We start from the raw sequence: 20,870 nt of genomic DNA on the forward strand, positions 1-20,870 counted from the left end.
TGCTGAAAGGCGGGGCCCTGGAAAGCCCATCTGGCACCGAGGCTGGAGACCCGCATGCGACAGCTGGCGGTCCGAGAGCAGGACTCGGCCCTTCATTCACATCTTTGCTGGCCTTCTCCTAGGCCTGTGCTGGATTCTGTGCATAAAGTTATGAATGAGATATAGACATTGTCTACAAGGGCTTAACATGTGGAGGGGTGACAGACAGGTGACACACAGGGGCCCAGCATATCCCAGGAGCTGGGGTGAGAGACCCCAGAAAAGGAAGTAATTAATCAAGGTTCAGGTGAAGCTTGATTGAGGAGAGCACCCCTGAGCTGCTGGATGGACAGGAGCTGCCAGGTGGGTGGCAGGCTAAAGATTCTCAGCAGAGAAAGCACGAGGCACATCCCTGTAGCACCCAGTGCAAAGGTGTGCGGAAGGAATGGCCAATAGTTGCTTCTGCCTAAGGCACTGGGGTTAGTCCACCTGGACTGTAGAACTCTTGAGGAGACAAAGGTGGAAGATGGAAGATGGGCCTGGAGAGGCTGCCAAGGCCCATCCTCGGGGGCTGAACTAGAGAGTGGGCATGCATCCACCATGCAAGGAACCCTTGAGCTGGAATCTAACACCTGGCACTTGCCAGATGTATAATCTTGAGAAAACTACTTAGGAAGTTGGGAAAGGCCTTCTTCTTTACTTGTGACATGGGGATAGAAGTGGAGCCCACCTCATGGGACTTTTTGCAAGGCTTAAATAAGATAGCATGGGCTTAGCCCAGTGCCTGGCATGTCATCTCTGTTCCCTGTAGGTTACCTGTTAGGTAATTAGCTAGCTCTCCATTATGGAAATCCCTACTGAGGAATGGGGGGTCTCCAAAGGTGATGGGGAGCCACCGAAGAGTATTAAAAGGGTGATGGCATCATTGGGTTTCATTTTAGAAAGATCATTCTATGTGGTGAGGGGTTGGAGGGAAGAGAGACTGGAGGTGTGAGAGATGGAAGGAGGCCTTTGAAATAGTTTAGGAGAGAGATATGGGGAGTATGGATGAAGGCTCTGGCAGGGAGGCTGGAAAGGGCTGAAGGATTCAAAGGAATAAGTATAAGGGAGACAGGACTTAGCTGCTTGGGAAGACGAGGTTACCGTTGATAATTGGACTTCTAGAAGCACACATGACTCTAGAAGTGGTCCCAGGACAGTATGTCTTATAGAGGAGAGGGGGTGTGCAATGCGTGGTTCCAGAAGGATGAGATTATAGGAAGACAGAAACTAAAGTAAGTTTCTAACAGAACTGTCAGAAGACAGCATAGGCTGCTTTGTGAGGTAGTGAGTGCCCCATTGTGGGGATATTCAAGCAGAGTCCAGAAGCTAGGAAGGGGATTTCGGTTGTCAGTGGGATTTGACTATCTAACCTCCAAAGTCCTTCCAGTTCTAGGTTTCGGTAATGCTGAGCCTCCCCTAGATTCTGAGGTAGTCAGTGGTTCCTAAAACCTTAGTCATAAAGATGGGGACAGATTTAAGCCCATACCACACAAATGACAGAAAACACGGTGTTTTCTTTTCTTTTCTGATGGAGGACCTTCATATCTGGATCCAGGCAGGGCAGCCTTTCATCCTTCATATTGCAAGCGTATTAACACCTGCATCAGGCCAAGCAGGTCCTTGGTGGCTCCAGCTCAGGATGGGGTGCCTGTACACCATTTGTGGGACCGCAATCTCAGTGCATGTTGAGGGCCACAGCCAGGCAGGTTGGGCTTCATATCTGCATCTCCCTGAAAATGCTGATACGGATTTCATCCATCGTAGAGTCTGAGCATCAGGCATATTTTCCCTTAACAATTATTTTGTTTGAAGGTAGATTTCTCCGTGGTGGGGCTCCCAGAGACCTGGACATCTTGACCCACATGGAACACCATTATCCATGGATGGCTAGTTCTCTTTGCTGCTGGGTGCCTGCCTTGGGTGGGAGTGGAGAGGAACAAGGATGTGGCAGAGCCCCGAAGCAGGCATCTGACAAGATCTGAGATGTTCTGCATCATCCTCATTGCTGTCTTTCTGATGGGCCAGGGCCTCGATTGCCCTCTGCTTTGCTGACTCCTCTTGCAGAAGCACTGCACGCCGGTTTAGTTGTAGGAAGAAGAGTCAGGCCTAGGATCACTGGGGCTCCCCCTGCCGAACTCTGGGGTGTTATTTCCATTGCTGCACCGGGGTATCAGGAGGGAGGGACTTCAACCGCGAGGAGAGGAAGACAACTTCCTTTGAGAAGGCCTGGGGTGGCCCTGCCTTTGAACTTGCCCTGTGGCGCTCGGACAGGGCTGCATCGGTGGCTTTGTGTAGTGAGGACGGTAACGGGAGACCAGGGTTCCCAGGCCTTCAGCAGCTCTCAGCTCGGGGCGTGAGCCGGATTCCAGAGCAATAAGCCCTGCATTCTGCCAGAGAACAAATCATTTCAGCAAGAAAGAGGCTTCTGGCTTCCAGGGTCTGATGACTTATTATGAAGTACAGCCAAGAGGAAAAATCATTTGCAAAATATTGAAAGGCACCTCGCCAGGGCTCCCTCCACTGGTGGAAATATCAATACAAGATTTATCTGAGGCCCCGAGTCCTGTGGCTTCATCCAGAGACAGGGACAACACTGTCTGCATTTCAGAACTGACAGCTACAGCTTGTTTCTCCTGCTGCTGCTGTGGCCGCCTTCGGGAGTGTCACCTGTCACCATTGCTCTCTGCTGGCACTGGCAGTGGGACACGATCGTCCAGCGGGCTGCGCAACGGTTCCAGGGAGGCAGAGCGCCCAGACCTGTGGAAGAAGATTTGGGGAAAGGCATGCTATGGTTTGGCAGGAAGTGGACAGGGAACTTGAGTTATGCACGAGCCCATAAATGTACTTCTCCCCTTGCCCAGCCCCGCAGCCTTGTCCGCTGCCCAGGCCTCAGGGACTCTGCTGCTCCCCTCCCTCTTTGTGCTGCCACCCTCCCCCCTGGCTGAACACTGGACCCTCCACTCCTGCCTGCCTTGCTGCGGCCCCTGCACAGAGGCCCGGGGTCTCCTGGCTCCTCTTTTCTGAGCTCTGCCGTTGGCTTTTCATCTCCTTCTGTTGTTTTATAATCTCTTCTTTGAACTCTTGTCTCTCTTCTTAGATTTCTTTTCCCTCCAAGAGACCATGTTATCTGTAACTTCTTTGAGACCGGGGAGAATATTTGTCTGAACTGTTCATCTTTTTTTCTTCTCTCCCTAAGAGATAATTCCTTGTGATGGATATTACATTTTCTTGATCTGCTCTTTCTGATGTTCCTTTCTTCCTCCTGCCTGCTCCTCCCTCCCCCACCCATTTTGGGGGGAGATTCTGTTTGTATATTCATTGTTGCTTCCTTTCTGGTTGTCACTCACTCTGACCAACGCTAGCTCGCTGTTAAGAGGATGTGGGGAGGGATCGGCGACTGGGAGAGAGGGAGCTGGGGCAATCCTCCACCTCCATGGGGACCAGAAACGCTCTTGCACCAAGTTTCAATTCGGTTTGTCCCAGGTGTGTGTCTCTTCATAATTTTCAGGATTCGAAATTCGAAGGGACTTTCAGGAAATCACCATAAGATCCCCATTCTCCTTGTTTTGACTTGGGCTGTCTGCCCTCAGCTGCTTCACTCCTCACCGTCTGGGGCATCTCTCCTGGCTGAGGCCTGGCTGGAGGCCACAGCATGGTCTTTGCCTGCTCGGTCCCCTGTTTGGGGGCTGACCCGGCCTCTTCAGTAACATTACTCACTTCTCCTGTGGGTTCCCTGCAACAATCATCTGGGGACACCTGCGTTCTGCTCATTAGCATCTGTTTCTTTACTCAGGTGTGCTGGTCACGGTGGTTTAGAGTCTCTGGGGGTGAGGGTCCCTCTTTGTCTTTGTCTTTGGAAACGGCAGGATTAGAAGTGGGGCCGATTATGGGAGGCAGTGGAGTGTGCCTCCCTCAGGCCCTCAGGAAGAGCGGGACCAGAGCTGGCTAGTATCTCACCTCCGCTTCAGAGACCATCGGGGTGTGACTGGTATCTTGGAAAGCTTCCCTGATAGGAGAGCAAGAGCTGGGTTGCAAAGCATTCTGTGCAACCCACAACAGGGCTGGGTTGGGGCAGTGGGTGGGGGTGGGAAGGAGGGGCGTGAGGAGGAGGAATGACAAGCCGGATGCACCTACAGTGACAGGTGCCAGACTCTGTGAAAGCCCCATGTCTATCAGCAGCCACCTCTGTCCTCGGCCTCTAGATGCCCACTCATCGAGCAGGGTGGTGTCCATCCCCACGTGTGCCTGACCAAGCACCCAGCCACCCCCTGCCACGTGGCTCCAGGATAGAGCCAGGCCCAAAGCCAGTGACTCCAGCGTGTTGTGGTCCCCTCATGTTGGGGCTTGAACCCTCCCCAGCTCATCCCATGTGCTGCCCCCACCTCTGCCAACTAGCCCATCCTCTGTGACAGAGCTTCCTTCCTGCCCAGCTCTCAATCTCTCTGTAATTTCCCTGTCCTGCCGTCTCCTCGCAGACACAGACCTTCTTTGTTTCTTGCCAGTTTCCCTTTTTCCAGGCCTGAAATGGGCCCTGGGTGCAGAGCTGGGTCTCCTGAGGACAATTGCCTGGTGACAAACTGCTGGTGCTCGGCGGACTGAATGTCGTCTCGGTTAATCATTCCTCTGCTTGGTCTCTATTTATTGAGTTCCTGCTATCTGCCAGCCATGGGGTTGGGTGCTGGGGAAATGACAGGAGACAGAAGGAGACACAGCCTGGCCCTCCCACATTAGTCTGGTGGTCGTCCGTGCTCCACCCAGTAGACGTTTTCAGTGGTGCTCTGAGTGCTGTCACTGAGAGGGGACAGGGTGCTCCAGGAGAACACACAACAGTGGTTCCGGCCTGGCTGAGGGCGGCGTCAGGAAAAGCTTCCAGACGCGGTAATGTTGAAGCCGAGGCCGGAAGCGGAGTCAGGCAGAAGAGTGGAAAAAGGAAAAGGCTCCTGCAGGTGGAATAGCAGGTACAAAGGCCAAGAGGCATGAGATGGGTGGGTGCTGCCATCCCAGAACGGGGGTCTTCAGGGTGGGTGAGGGGGGAGAGGAGCAGGGCCAATCGCCTAGACTCTTGGAAACACACCTGTGTTTAAATGAGGCGCAGGACTAATCGCCCAGGCTCTCGGAAACACACCTGTGGGTCTGGGCTGTATTCCGAGGGCAGGGGAAAGGTTTGCATTTTATGAGATCACTCTGCCACCGCGTGGGGATGGTTAGGACCGGCTGAGGCTGGAGCTGGGGACGCTGCTGCACCTCTGCTCTGTACCTCTGCCACCCTGACAATGAGACCCCCAAATCGTGTGAGTGCCTCAAGGACCCTCCACCCATGGGCAGGTCTGAAGTCAGCCTGGGTGCTCCCCCTCTGTTATGAAACTTGAAAGTGGTTGTGCTTTAGCTGTGCCAAGCAGATCCATGAGGCTGTGCTGAGGGTGTCACTGGGAACCTGCCCGTGCCACCGGAGGGGCTGTTTGATACCAGGAATCCTACGTTGTCCAGGATACTGCAGCAGAAGCTCTGCAGAACCCCTCTTCACCTCAGAGAGGGTCTTTGTCCAAAACCCCCATTGTCCGTAAGTTCAAGCTGAGATCCAGGGTGGGACGCGACTGGTGACTATTCCTCTGGGTTCGAGGTGCTGACGGTCCCTCTGTGGATGCTCCAGCATCTCCCCTAGGCCCTCGGGGCTGCTCTCAGCCTGCGCTGAGTGGCAGGGCTGCGGGGAGTGTCGGCTTTGGCAGGTGTCTCGGTCCCAGTGCCAGCTCTGTGGTTCCTGCTTATGCAGTCAGAATCCTGAAATTCGAAAATAGATCATAAATAGACATGTGGATGACCTAAATCCGAGTGGAGTGGGGCACCCTGGGGGAAGACGGAGCTTATTTATTTATTTATATCCTGCCTCATCCCAGAAAAGGATTAGTGGCAGCTTATAGAAATATGTAATGTACAACTGGAGGGGTTTTTTTTTTTTTCCCTAATCAAGAAATGGGGGAAATCAGAGCACAGAGAAAATGAGGGCAGGGATGCGAGATGAAGATGGTGGAAAGATTAGTCCACAGTATGCAGGCACCCATTCTGCCTCCCACTGGCTGGGCTCTCCAGCCCAGTTGTGTTTCCCGGGTGAGGCCTGACTTGGGCTGGAGGCTCTAAATCACCCCAGCCTCTCCCAGCTGGTGCGCTTGGGTGCTAAGAACTTGATCACTTATTAGAGGTCAGCTCCAGATGCCCCTCATGTGCCTGGGGGCCTCCTAGTAGCTACAGGGAAGAAAGAAACAGTCCTGATCAAAGTGCCAGGCTGTCCTAAGGTCAAAGTAAATCAGGTACGCCAAGAGAAGATGCACCTTCCCAGATCCTCAGGACTGGAGAAATCTTCAGTTGATGATGTATGCTTGGAAACAATTAGTGTTTGCCTTTTATCAGAGAATAAATTCATGTGACCAGCCAACAAATCCTCATTGACCATCCTCTGGGCTGGAGAGGACAACAGGTCGCCAGGCCATGGCAAGAACACACGTAAAAAGGATTAAAGGTCACGGTAAATGCTAGAAAGGAAACAGGGTGGGTTCTGACGGTGATGGGGTGGCGCTGTCAGCTGGGATGTGTTTGCAGAGTTCTTTCTGAGGACGCCACAGACAAATTGAAACCTAAAGGATGAGAGGGAGAAAGCCACATCTAGAGCCAGGGAACCGTGTTGCAGGCAGAGGAAAGGAGAGGGCAGAGACACCAGGTGAGACAAACCTTGGGGAGGTCCGGGCATTGGTGGAGGTCAGTGTGGCTGCCATTGTGTGTCTTCACGGTTCCTCTCTCTGCCTGGGGCTCCCGGGGCCTCTGCCCGAGAGCCTATCTCAGAGACTAGTCCCGATGAGAGGCTGGGCCTTCTTGGAGGCACAATTGGCTCAAGAGGATTCAGCACTTCTGCCTCTTGAAGCCGAAGAGCTCATCAGTCCTGGGCCTGCCCTGGCTGGTCAGGGCAGCTGTGCTTCAGCAGGAGACTTCATCCTCTCTGTTCAGGACTGGCCCCACCTGATGAAAAAGCCTGGGAGCCTGCATACCTGAGGGTTTGGAATAGTAGGCTTCATGCTTTGGAGATTTGGGGATAAGGATTAGAACAGGAAACTGGGCATCCTCTCAGAGGAGCCCTCATCCTCCAGGGACCAGGTGGTTCCTCCAAGAAGTATCCATGGCTAGAGTTTTGACCTCCCGATTCCCTGAGCATTGCATGATAAAGAACTGTCTGTGGGGACCCTCTAGTCATTCCTCGGGCTTACCTGTTGCTGGGAAATACCTTGTCCTCAGGAGAGAGGCCAGGGGTCCATACTTAGCAGTCTATTTAGGACATGGAGGAAAATGACCTTGCCTGGCTCCCCCTACCAGTGAGACCTGATCATGGGCATTAAATGGTACAAAAGGACCCAGATTAGAGGTCTCTTACTTCCATCTTATCAGATTTTGACTTTGAGGGAGAGCAACAGGGACATTGGGAGGATCTGGAGGGCCAATTGAGAGGCTGTCTGGGGTAGGACCTATCCCATGGGAGGCAGGGTCCCAAGATTTCCTCTGAGTGGTTATCCAGCTGAGGGTCTATATTCTGCAGATGCTCCTGGGGCAAGATTGGTTGGATGTGTTGGAAGTGCTAGCCTTCACATGTGTGACAGTGGGAATAGGGCTGGGAGCCTGATTGTTGGGGTGATGTGGCAGCATAGCCAATGCTCTTGGTTCGTGAACACATCTGTACTTCAGTTCTCAATCAAGAGGGCAGGGGCCAACAGGCAAACCTTTGGAGCTGAAAGCAAAAACTGGCCTGGTAGCAACTTGCAGATTTTCAGGAAAGCAGTTAAGTTGGATTCAGTATTTGTTGGTGAATGTAAGGAGCAGAGATAATAATCTAGCAACACGAGATAAGCGGTACAAGCCCCACATCAAGCTCTGGGGTTTCTGCCCTTGCAGGCATGGCTGCCAGGTCAGAGGAGGCCATATGGAACCACAGATCAGCTGGTTTACTTACTTTGACTAAGACTGTATCTCCAGGGAGTAGGATCAGCCTGCCATAGCTAAGAGTTTCCAGTGTTTTCAGATTCTGTTCAGCTATGTTATTTCCAAGCATCTCCCCAGAGAGAATGGGGACCATCTTTGCAGTCTGCCACACCCTCCTTCCTTTCTGGCTTGATGGGCCCACGTCAGTGTCCTCCTCTGGCTAGGCTCCCTGCACCTCCCTACCCCTAACCATATTCCATAGGGAAAGTTTGTCCCCACAGAGAATGAATAAAGCAAGAAAGCGGAAGGCTGGCCAGCTTCTGGGCATCAATACTTTTTATTTTTCTCATTCATTCATCAACTCTTAATTGGTGTCTAATGTCTGTCAGACACTCTGCTAAGGGTAATTAAAAGGCGAAATAATTTCTTTTTTTTCCCCATGAAGTTTATAGCCTTCTGAGGGTGACCGATGAGTAAGCAGATACTCACGATGTGATAAGTGTCTTGCAGGGTAATAGGAGATGAGAACAGAGAGCGTAACCAGTAGCAACTCCTGCGGAGTGATTTTGGAATGGATCCTGTGTGGCATAGGGACCCTTCTCAGACCCAGGAGCAGAAGTGTCATACACAGGAAGACACGTTGGTGGGGAATGCCTGGAAGATGGGTCCCTGGCTGATGGGTGTCAGCAGGATAGAGCATCCGAGAAGGGCTGGGCCTTGGCTGTAGACACATCTGTTGAGACTGGCCAAGAGGTGGTCTGGCCTGGGAGATGGCAGAGGTCCAGCTGATGGGGCAGTGCACTTGGCTGGGCGTATGCCTTACTTCATCCATGGTTCAAACAAATGGGTGGCCCTGGATGTCCACATGGTGGTAGATATCATTGATGCTGACTGGGCTCTGCGAAGGTAAGTAGAGTTGGTTGGACAGGAGAGATCCACGACATCAGCTCCCAGTTTTCCCACCCCAGGATTCAAAATAGGACTCCAATTCCTACAGGAGAGATGATGGCGATGGAGCAGCGCCTAGACTTGGAGGCCAGCAATGAGGGGTACCCAGTCCATGGATAAGCCAGGAGATGCTCAGGGGGTAGCCTTACCCATGGGACCTTTTATGAATGGAGTCCAGGTGGACAGCGGAGCCATGACTCAGAGGGCAATGCAGATTTCATGGCCAAGGCAGTCATAGGCTAAGTCCTTCCACCCAAGGTTGGCATTGTTTAGATCCCGGGGCCAGACTGGTATGAGGATGGGAACACTAGCAGGCCCAAAGGGGGCTGGGAGCTGCCAGGGCAGGGGAAGAAGCAGTCATATTTACCAGGCCCTCCTCCTCGCCAGGCACAGTCTGTCCTGGACACTCTCTGTCTGTGATCTCACTAAAACGTTCCGTGAATGGGAATGGTCTCTCCATCCACCCAGGAGGACAGCAAGGCTCTGAGAGAGTCTAAGTCCCTTGCTAGTGTCTCAGTCGTACTTGGTAGATGCTGTGCTCCAGGCGGGCCTGTGTGGCCCCCGTGGGAGAAGGCAGACCAGACCTGGAGGCCCAGGGGAAGTCTCTTCATAACAGGAAGACTCAGTCCCCGTTTGTGCTGGGCCATGGCAGGAAGCCCAGGCTTGACTCTGCCCCTCACATGGGTGGCTGGGTTGGCTGGATGTGACCCCTAGGCAGGCTGAGCAAGAGGCCCTGCTGTCTAATGGCTGGTTTATTTCCAGATTGAAACCTTCCACCTCCCACTCCCCTCCTCGGCTGCCCTGCCCTTTGCAGCCTGGACCCTGGGAGGCCACAGTGACATCCAACGCTCACAGCAGGCTCATTGTACTCTGCACAAATCCCCTTGTCATCAGCCGGGTCCTGGTGGGGGGTGGGCGTGCTAATCGAATCGGCCCTTTCCCCCTCTGTAATTACTGTAATCTATAACAATAATTACAGTCCATTTTAGTTTAGCGCCACTTATCTAAATGTGGATGTGCACTACTGAGATTGCTAACAGAAATAAGCCCCTGGATGAGGCGGCGGGTGGGGAGGGCTGTTGGGGGGAATGGAGCCTCACAGCTGTGGCGACCACCTTTGCCTTTGTGAGCCCACTGCTGCCCCTACTTTGCTCTGGAGAACAGCATGCCTGCAGGCGGGTAGGCTATGGAGCCATTGGAAAAGAGGCAGGATTGTCACGTCAACTCTAGGTGGAGTGATGCCCCAGGGAGGGGATCATCTTGGACCTGAGGCCAGAGTGACCACTGGAAGGTGGCCACCGCAGTCGAGTTGCAAAGTCCTTCGAGGATGGGATAACTTCCTCTACAGCCAGTTTCTCAAATGCCTAACGCGATGGCTGGCACATGGTGGGGCCGAACGGTTGTTTGGCAAATGATGTAAAAGCAGCATTAAATAAAAAAAAACACAAAACATGTCCTTTAGGCTGATCATTGATCTAGGCAGCTTTCTACCCGTGAGTCGGGACTCAATGCCTCTGTGATTTGGGAAAGATGATTGCTCGGGGGAATAACTTACAAAAAAATATTTCATTTTATGTAGCATTGTGTAGTTGGGCCAGGGAGAGTGCACATGTGTGTGTGTGTGTGTGTGTGTGGTGTGAGTGTGATGTGTTGTATGTGTATGTGTGTGCACTTGTTTGATGCCCTTTCACGGCCATGTTTCTTTTTCCTTTATTGGAGGGAGCTAATCTTCTGTCTACTGTTTTTGCCCTGAGCCAGACAAATCTCCCAATTCGATTCCAGGGTTTGGAAGTCTTGGGGGTGGTGGTAGTTGTGGTGATAGAGAGTTGAGTACTGGAGGCTTCACTGTAAAGTCGAACGGGGCTTCCTTACTGACCACACTAGACACCAGGAACAGAGAAAAAGGCAGTCACCTTCCCTGTCTTTGGGGACCAGTCGAGACAGTTATTTCATTTCAGCCTGCAAGCCTCAGACTCTGGAGGTCATGCTTCCATCAATACGTCAATATGTCAAAATGGCTGAGTCCTCATCTACATTGCAGTGGGAACCCCACACCTCCCCCTGCCGCACACCAGGGGTTCTGGGCATCTCGGGACGCTTGCTTCCTCCCAGTCGCCCATTATTCTCGTCTCTTTCCCGCCTCCATGGATTTCATCTCACGCTCCTTTTATCTCCTCCTGTGGGTCTCTTTCCTTGGTGTTGCCCTGAACCACTATGGAACCAGACTTTTTTCCTTTGATCTACAAAAGTGACCTGAACACAGGGCTGTTGCTGAAGCAAGGGTTTCCATGAAGGTGTGGGGGTGTTATGATACCAGCATAGGGCATTCCTTACCTGAATATTTAGCCTCTGAGTTTAAAAGCTTCTCCAGCCCAGTCAGGTCTATTTCTCATTCACATAAAATCCACAACCAGTGTTTCCTGATCGCTAGTGTGTGTGTGTGTGTGTGTGTGTGTGTGATCTGCTCCTCTCCATCATTCTGGGCCCGGGACTGAATGACTGGTCCCAAAGCAACACTGGGTGAGAATATCCCATCTACAGATGGGGCAGAGCATGGGGGTCCCCATGGAGAACTGTTGCCAGGCCGAGAAGTGTCACCTGTCACATCTCATTGAGTAGAATTCAGTCACACGGCCACGCTCAAATGGAAGTGAGGCTGGAAATGCAGTCCAACTGTGTGATCAGAGAGAAAAGAAAAAGAATGTGGCAATCAGCGACAATGCCCTGCCACAGTTAGCCCTTCTGGTCACCATTGTAATGTGTCATCTTTCTTCCCTCACTCAGAACATATGCACCTCATCCTCAAAGGGGACTAGCCTAACATCCCATCTGGTGTCTGGATCTGGTCCAAAGGCCAGAAATTCTGGACTCCATCAGCTTACGATGAGGCTGCTTGTGCTCCTGCAGCTCGGGAGCTAAAACAAGCGAGCTGATACCGCTGGTTGTCTGCAGCCGTGTCCCCAGAGCCACCTCATGCACAGTCCTAAAACTGGGTTAGGGTAAATGCAGGGAGCGCTTCCTCCCAGGAGAAGGAAGAGAGGGAGGCACGCAGCAGCAATGCTGAGTCCACAGGGAAGCCCTCGTGAGCTCTTGGCTCTCGCAGTGGACGAAGTTCCTGGAGCTGAACCCGGTTCTGTTCTCCTGGGAAAGCTTCCTTGACCCATGTCCTCTGCGGTTCCCCAGTCTCTCCCTTAGAGGTTTGCCCTTTTCCCATCAGCGTCCATGGCCACGTCTAAGGTGCTGTGGAGTCTGCCTGTAAGTTATGGGTTTGAGAACTGGTTGGTATCGTTCGAGCTTGGGTTTGATGTGTATACATATGCTAACAGTTAAGCGCGAACTCTGCTCCCGAGGTGAGAGTCAAAAACTCTTTGAGAGAGAGCTGGCATGTTCTCTATTAAATTCTTCGTCAGACAATAAACCCTCCGAAAGAGTTCTTCCAACAGAAGGTCTCCATTTCTTCAACTTTCCTAAAATGTATGCTATTCTCTTTGCTAGATGTTTCCCAGCTCTTTTTCATCTGCAGCAGATTTTACAGAAGGTTTGAAAAGACAGAGGGCAGTTACAGCATAGCCCCATACAGGAGTCCACATGGAAATTGAACACTGCATTCTCTTATTCTTAACAGGCTCTCACCCCGCTGATGCCAGGGGCACCCCAACCTCAGCTAGCCAACCCCCCCGACATGACGGGATCTCCTGGTGTGCCCTGGTCTAGCTATCCATTCTCAAAGGCTCACTTCTCTGGGTGCCCTTGGGAAGTTTTATTTTGGCTGAAGCAAGTGGCTGGTGGCAATGGCTTTATATATTTTTTGGATTGAAATGATTCTGGCCATGCTAGATGGAAGGGAACATCCGGTCAGTCCCGGATTGCTCATTTGTCTGTGCCCTGAAGCAGACTCGAGGCCGTTTTCTGAGGGGATTCCTGCCCCCACCAATGACAATCTTCAGCTTCCCTCATGACACACATTCCTATAAAGACCCGTGGCTTCTACCAAAGGATGTCACCTCTGCCTGGCTCTATTTCCTGCTAAGTCTCAGAGGTTACGACTCGACTGGCAAGCAGGGAGCTACACTCCAGGAGTCAGCTGGGCAGTCCAGGACAGTCTCGAGTCCACCATTGCTCTTTCTGTCCACAGATCAGCCACAAGAAACTCCATTCAGTGAGGATTACATAAAGGATGAGAGGTCTCTCCTCTCTTCTTGATATTATGAAATACGTTCTGAAGTCAGTCTGGGCATCTGAAGGTGCCACCCATAAATGCCCAGCCCTCCCTGAGCCCTTGGCAGGACTGGTTTGATCACCTTGTGCTTTGCCACCTAAGCGACAGCATCTGGAAAGCTGCTGTCTGCATTCATTGCAAGGATGCTGCTAGTGATGCTGTTGGCCACTTTGCTTCACTGAGCCTGGGTTTATGATCCCCCAGGAAACAGTCTTTTCTGATTATAATGCCAAAAACAGTTGCAATCCCCCAGAGGTACCTGTTTGTGCGCATCTTCTGGACGTAAGGAATGTGGTGACTAGCAGCGTGTCCCTCTTGGTGCCAACTCCCAGGAGGTCGAGAGCCCAGTGAGGCTCACCTGTTGGAGATGTGGAGACCATATGTGATTTCTAGTTAGGTTCCGGCTCCAGGTTATTTCCATCCTTCTTTATTTTCTTGTTTTCTTTTGATCCCATGTTAATGCATGCTATTTTATTGTAATTAACTTTGTAAGCTGTCCCAAATCTCTCCTGGAAGCTTCAGAAACACACGCAAACACACTGATTTGTACACGAGTCTTTTCTACAGCAGCCTCAGATGCCAGTGTGACCTGTCACCCCTGACCTCATGACTCCACTGTAGCTGTCCTGGCCTCCTTGCCACTCCTTACATCTCCCAAGCATGCACCTACTTCAGGGCCTTTGTACTTGCTGTCCCCTCAGCCTAAATGCTCTTCTCCCTCATATTCGCTTGGCTTACTTCCTCAAATCCTTCAGGTTTTTACTCAAATATCTTCTTTTCAGTCAGCCTTTTTTGGTCCACTTTACTACAAATTTCAACACGCAAACATTCCCCATCCCGCTTCCCATATAACCATTTGTATTAATCTGCTGGGTTTACATATATATAAGATACATGTAATACTTTATGTAAGGCATTGGCTCATGAGAACATGAAGGCTGATGAATCCCAAGATCTGCAGGGTGAGTGGGCAAGCTGGAGACTCGGGAGAGCTGGTGGTGTAGTTCTAGTCAGAAGCCCACCGGGCTCAAGACCCAGGAAGAGCCGATGTTTTCATTCGAGTTTGAAGGCAGGAAAAAGCCAGAGTTCCAGTCTGAAGGCAGCCGGGCAGGAGGAATGCTCTCTTACTTGGGGAGACTCAGCCTTTTTGTTCTATTCAGGCTATCAACTGATTGCATGAAGCCCACCCACCTTGGGGAGAGCAATGTGCTTTCCTCAGTTTATGGATTTAAATGTGAACCTGATCCAAAAACACCCTCACGCAAATACCCAGAATAACGTTTGACCAAGTATCTGGCCACCCCACGGCCCATCAAGTTGACCCAGAAAATTAACCATCATACTATCTAACACACTGTCTATTTTGACTTGTTTTGCTTTTTGTCTGTCTCTCTCTGCTGGACTGTAGCATACAGGAGAGCTGTGGGTTTTGCTTGTTTTGTTTATTGCTGGGTCCCTGAGGTTTAGAACAGGGCCTGGGCTGCTTGCTGAGTGAATGAAGAAATTCTGTTTTCAAGCTGTCAATAGACAATGAGACCGTCTGTCCCACAGAGATCTTGTGAAGGACGTCGATTGCCAATAATGCAAGCATTTCCTTGGCAAGATATTATAATATCAATTCAGACTTCTGTGTGTGTGTGTGTGTGTGTGTGTGTGTGTATGTGTGTGTACGTGTACGCACACACATTTCTGGTCTTGGGTTAATTGTAAGTGTTGTAATTAGTGTTGTTGCCATCATTATCATTTCGTGCTATCTGTAGTGGTTCCCAGACCTGGCCAGCTTTTCAACTTATGAATGTCATGAAATTCTTAAAAGAATATTAATTTGGATTTGTTATAATTAAACTTTTAATTTATGCCTTGAGGAAGATTAATTTTGAGACAAAAGACTAACAAAAGTAGGTCAAACCAGTGCTCAACTATTGAGAGTTCCTTGCTTCGTGAATAACCAGCATGCTCTGTAAGACCTTGTTAGGGCCTGGTGATTTAAGATCGTGGCTTCTGAGACCAGACATACCGGGCTTCAAATCCAGATCCAACCAGTTACTGACTGTGTGAAAACTAGTTTGAACAAGGTTTTTTAAAATGCACAATAAATCTCTGTTTCTTTGCTGGAAAATGGAGACAATGATATATACTTTGCGGACTTATTAAATATGATCCTTTGTCTAAAATGCCTACCACAAAAACAGGCATGTAATAGTTATTCATTAAATGCGGGTTTTACTCAAGAGGTTTAAAGGAATGAGTTAGCATTTCCCGAGCCGAGCTTTCTGGTTGGGAGGGTTTTTACCTCAATAATCTGCCTATTAACTACAGCATACGGGCATTCTTTTATCCAAACTACATGCTCACAGGGTCAACCACCACTATATTACAGCTTATGTCATCAATAATGCTGTATTTTCCAAAAGCAAAGATTGTTCATTTGTCAGAGACGTGTTATAAAAAAATAATAGTATAGATTTCAGAGGACAAAGAATTAATTTCTGGCTGGGCCCGAAGTGCTCATGTGGCGTAGCGGGAGCACATAGATGAAAGGAAATGTTCTTCCCCAAATGATGTTATGACTCAGGAGTCCAGGGGAATTAACTTTTGTTTCTTTCTAGTAGAGGAAAAATTATCCTTGATTCGATATTGATTTTTTAAGATGGGGTTCTGCTGCCTTCACACTCAGGCTGAGAGCAGAGATTCAAATGCCGGCTCTTAATCCTACTTTTCATTTCCCCTTCTGGTGGGGGAGCCAGGAAGCGGTTCCCAGTACTCTGCAGGGACTGGAGGAAACACTTCCTGGGGAACAAGGTCCTTAACTTCCTTTGCCGTCTGCATTTGTAAGCAGGCACCCCCAGCCCATAGAATCACCTGCTGGGCCAAGCCAGGCATCTTGGTCTCTCTTCACAAGACCGCACACTCTGGAAATCACAAGAGCGACAAGTCTTTATTCAGCACTTACTGTATGCCAGAAATTCTTCAAAGCACTTTATGTGTAACTAGTTCGATATAACTAATTTAATCCTCCTCATATTCCTGTGACTTAGGAACTGAGGTTGACTTCCGCTTTATAAGAAGGAGGCTCAGGGAGGTGCGGCTCACCCAGGATCACACGGCTCAGGAGGGGTGGAGGTAGGGTTTCACCCAGACGGCCTGCCTCCAGACTGGGTTTTAAGGTAGCCGGCTCATGGGTGTCTGGGAGACATGCAATCACATATGGTGCCTGCTGTGTGTCAGGCACCTTGTGCATATCAACCCTCAGTCCCCACAGCCACCCCCATAGGAGGGATTATCATCCACATTTTACCCATGGGGGAACTGAGGCTGAGTGAGGTTAAGTAACGTGCTCGAGGTCACAGGAATGGTGGCTTGGGAGAGACAGGACCTTAGCCTGGTGGTGTAGGATGAGAACAGTCTCCTGTCCTCTTGGAGCCCTAGTCCTCACAGGTTCTCCTCCCTCCAGCTTTCCCCCACAGCCTTCTTCAGGCAGACCTTGGTGTGTGGGTCTGCGGAGATCTGTTGGCAGTTGAAAGTGGGAATGTTCCAGAATCCCAGATGCTGGTGGCCTTGGCGTTGAGTCCATTTGACCTGTAGTGCCCATGGAAGCAAGGCACTGAGTGGACAGGGCTCTAGCAGACCCCCCTTTCCCCCATAGCAGATTTGCTCTGAGACCCTGGGGCTGAGTGTAGGCGAGGGACCCCCGACATCCTCCCAACCCTGTGCAATGACCTGAAGTGGAGCTGCTTTGCTCCTTTTGTTTCATCCATTCTTGACGTGATACCACTTGAGTTGTAAGAGAGGACACAATCTGGGCTAGTGCTGTGGAAAGGAGATGCAATGAGAATCTGCATAAGGCTGCACCCAGCCCTGGTCAGTGCTCCCTTCCTGTTCCCTGGCAGGCATCTTTCCATCATCCCTCAGATGCTCATCTGCAAACCAACGAGGTCCCTGTGCAAAGGACCACCTCTTTGAATATGGTGGGACCATCAAAGCCACCCACCATTTCCACATTTAACTTCCCTTTTTCCCTTTCCATCCTCAACTTGGTGGCTGCTTTGCCAGTGTCTGTTGTGTGAGATTAGCTGCTATCACTGACTGCTCGCTCAGGGGTAAACTGTTAGAGGACAGGCCTGGAAGGGGCAGTCAGGACCTCTTTAGATGATGTAATTAACCTCATCACATTTCCGCTTGTAGAGCGGCTAACACTGTCCAACACTGTCCTGTCTTTCTGGTATTCAACATGTTTTAATTAAAACAGGAAAGCATGGGCTGGGCCAGGAGAGGAGCATTGAGCTTGTCCTTTTGGATTTGTAGAGGAGTTTATCGCTCTGTTGGTCTCTGTCCTTCTGACACGTCTGGGAGTCCTGTCTGATGGGAGCACCGGGCCCGGCGCAGAGTAGGTGCTTAGGAAGCATCTGACTGAGCCAAGTGGCAGCAATGAAACCCTGGCCGGAGGATTCAGAAGGTTCCCACCTGGTAAGAGAGATTTCACTCCACAAGGCAGGTTTTGGATTTTTCCGACAGAGTGAGGCAGGGGAACAAAAATCGAGCCTTGTTCTCATTTGATGTGTTCTATGTGCTGGCCCGGAGGCCTTCATAGAGCGAGGAACACCAGCCAATGAGACAAGGCTTTCCTGGGCTGGGGGCTCTGGAGCTGCACGTTTCCCTCACATGAAAGGCATCCGAGCTTTGCTACCCAGCTTTTCTCCAACAGCCGCTTGGCGACGTGCAGAGCAGGAAGAAGGAAAGGTATTTTACTTCACTGAAAATATTTTGAGAAATGACAACCTAAAAACATTTCTAGAAGTCTGTTTAAACAGTCACTCCTTCTCAGCTTTCTTAGATGCTTTCTTCCCCTTCATATCCCTCTAAATATCCTTTCCTGGGGATATTCTATTGCTCCATACTCCTCCCAGTTAAGATGTGTTGTGCTCCAGCTTCGACGGACTTGCATTTTCTTCCTCTCCAGCTCAGGAGTCTTTCTGAAGTTCCTTGCTAAGGTCTTTTTTTCTGAGAATTCTTGGCTTCTTATTTACAGTAAGTTAAAATCCAGAATGTCAGCACAGCTTGCATGGCAGCATTGTCCCCGTGCCCTGAGATTATTTCTTACAGGTCCCTTCCATCTCACTAGAACATGAACTTTCTGAGTTCAGGCTCTGCATCTTTCTGATCATCACAATATCCCAATGGCCTACAGTGACTAGCAGAAAGGAGAAGTAAAATCCATTTTTCTGGTGAATAACAACATGGTTCTTGACAACTGGGCTCTGGAGTAACACTGCCAGGAGTCACCCACTGCCATCTCACCCTGGCTCCCTTTGGTGCCTGTGTCTTACCTCACTTAGCCTGCTGCTCCGACCCACAAGCCCCACTGGAGCATCACCGTTACCTCACAGGGGCGTCAGATGTGGGCTCTGCTCTCACACCTCCAGGACCCCTTCTGCAGAGCTGGTGCATGCTGTGCTCCTCAGAACCTCTCTCCTCCTCTATGATAGCCCTGATCTCACCGTTTCCTGCTTTCATCTTCTGTTTATGCCTCTCTCATGTTCCTCAGGGGGCGTGGCCTCTTCTTGTCAATCCTGTAGACAGCATGGAATCTGGCACTTAGATGCCCAAGAACTGGTTAAGTGAGTGAGTCCTGAGATGATGGACCATGGACAGAAATACATTTGAGGGGTGGATACATTCTTTCCTCACGATGTTTTCCATGATGTCAGGTATGAACTTCTATGTACAAAAGTGTTCAATGATTGCTAAATGATGAGACTCTCTTAACTGCTGACTGTGATAGCCTGAGCTATGGTGAGTATTCTTCCCAATTTGTCTGGGACTAAGGGGTTTCCCTGGAGACGGGATTTTCAGAACCCCAACTGGCAGAATCCCAGGGTCAGTTCATCCTCCTCTCCTGAGCTGTGGCCAATTAAGAAGTCTCTTTAGTAGATGAAAGGCTGGGTATTTGCTACTGTAACAATCTTTGCTGCCTCCTGCATTAGTTTATAATTTCTATGAAGACAGATAATGAGATCTTCAAAGGAAGAAAATAAGACAGCAATAAGATGTAGTTTCCTGGGAGCTCTTAAAAATCCCAATGCTCAGGTCCCACCCCACTTCACTTAAATCATAAGTCTAGGGGCGGGAGCCAGGCATCAGTCTAGTTTAAGAACTCGAAGGAGGTTCTGATATTCAGCAGAGTTGGGACCCTCTGTGACATGGAATTGTGGGGACACAATTGTGAATGGATTTGTTGAGTGGACTGTGGGCAAACGTAGATAGTAAGCAGTGGTGGCAAGCTTGTAGTCTGGCTGGGAGAAATGAGGGGCCCAGGATGGAGTGGACCCCAGGTTTCTAGTAGAGAATTGGTCTTTACCCCACTACTGATGCTGAGAATCACTCATCTCCCTGGTTTTGAGGCTTATTAGGACAAAGGGCATGGTTGATGAGGAGAAAATGCCCAGCTGTGTTGTGTGTTGGACTGGAGAACTGGAGATGGAGGTGACACCACCCCCATCCCGGTCACAGTGGAAAATGATGAACTTTATTGATATGGGCCATCAAGTTTGCTTTTGTCCAGATCATGACTTCAGCTCCCTAGACCTCATTGTATCGTAGCCAAAGGTAACAAATGCACTGCCTCTTCTGGATTCTCACCATAGACTGCCTTCCTCATCCCTCTGTGCCTGGAACTCATGGCTCCTGAGCAGGCCATGCAGAGACAAGTGGGTTTAGGGCGCTGTGGACACAGCAGAGATTTGAGGGTTCTGCCAAAGCGTGGCTGTCAGCTTTGTCCCTGCCTCTCCTTGTTCAGTTTGGCTTCCAGTTCACAGAGCCATGGGCCTTGTTGGCCAACCTCCCCTGCCCTGGGAGAGGTGTTGGGCACTCTGAGACTCTGTAGCACCTGCTTCTTTGCGTAGGAGGAACCAGTGTGACAGCCTGACTTGGGACTATGGCCATTGTGCTTGGTGGAAGCCCGCCTTCTCGGCGTCTGGCCTCCAGGCAGTGGTCTCACCTCCTGCTGCTTGCCTCCAGCCACTTGATGTTGTATAAGCCCCAGCCACACCAGGTCATGCCCATTCTCTGCACAGGTGACCCTCAGCTCTGCCCTACCCAGGACCCTGGCGCTGTCTTGTAAATGTGTTTTCTATTTTTCCTTGTAAGTGGAGGGAGATGGAAAGCATTTCCTATTTATTAACCTTTTATATTTTATCTTCTATCAATTATCTGTTCCACGTCATTTGTTGAGGAAATCATAAAATTGATCTAAGTCTCACTTTTCTTGTTTATAAAACAGGATTGCTTTGAGGATTAATTATTATTTCCTACACATATGTTATGTGCTCATTCTTGCACCTATGGCGTCAAGAGCTGCTTGCTAAATCTTTATAGCCTTCCCTCAGAGCAGCAGAGGCCTTACCCACATCTTCTCCAACATTCAAGGCCCAGCGGTGTTGAACCATTTGTCCAGGACTACGGAGGGGTTAGGGCCAAGGTCAGGATGCACACTGAGCCTCTCAGCCTACAGCTTCTCACTAGCCACCTGGATAACGCCACCACCAACAGGAAGTATTTGACTGTTTTTTTGATGGCATAGAACTCAGGCAAATATTATTTTCAAAGTCCATCAGGTTAGAATTTTTTAAATTTGTAAATTCCTTGATTACATAATATATTCACATTGTTCAAAAAAAATTTTTTTTAAGTATGTAGTGAAAATTCTACTCCTACCCTGACAAAT

General features: G+C 50.1%; 1 protein-coding gene across 3 annotated transcripts in view; it reads left to right on the top strand.

Annotated features, from left to right (window-relative positions):
* The window catches only part of GRID1 (glutamate ionotropic receptor delta type subunit 1), a 670,463-nt gene that overhangs the window by 500,781 nt on the left and 148,812 nt on the right, over positions 1–20,870 (top strand). The gene's annotated exons all lie outside the window — the stretch shown is intronic.

The sequence above is a fragment of the Equus caballus genome, chromosome 1 (assembly GCF_041296265.1).
Source record: "Equus caballus isolate H_3958 breed thoroughbred chromosome 1, TB-T2T, whole genome shotgun sequence".
Classification (NCBI taxonomy): domain Eukaryota; kingdom Metazoa; phylum Chordata; class Mammalia; order Perissodactyla; family Equidae; genus Equus; species Equus caballus.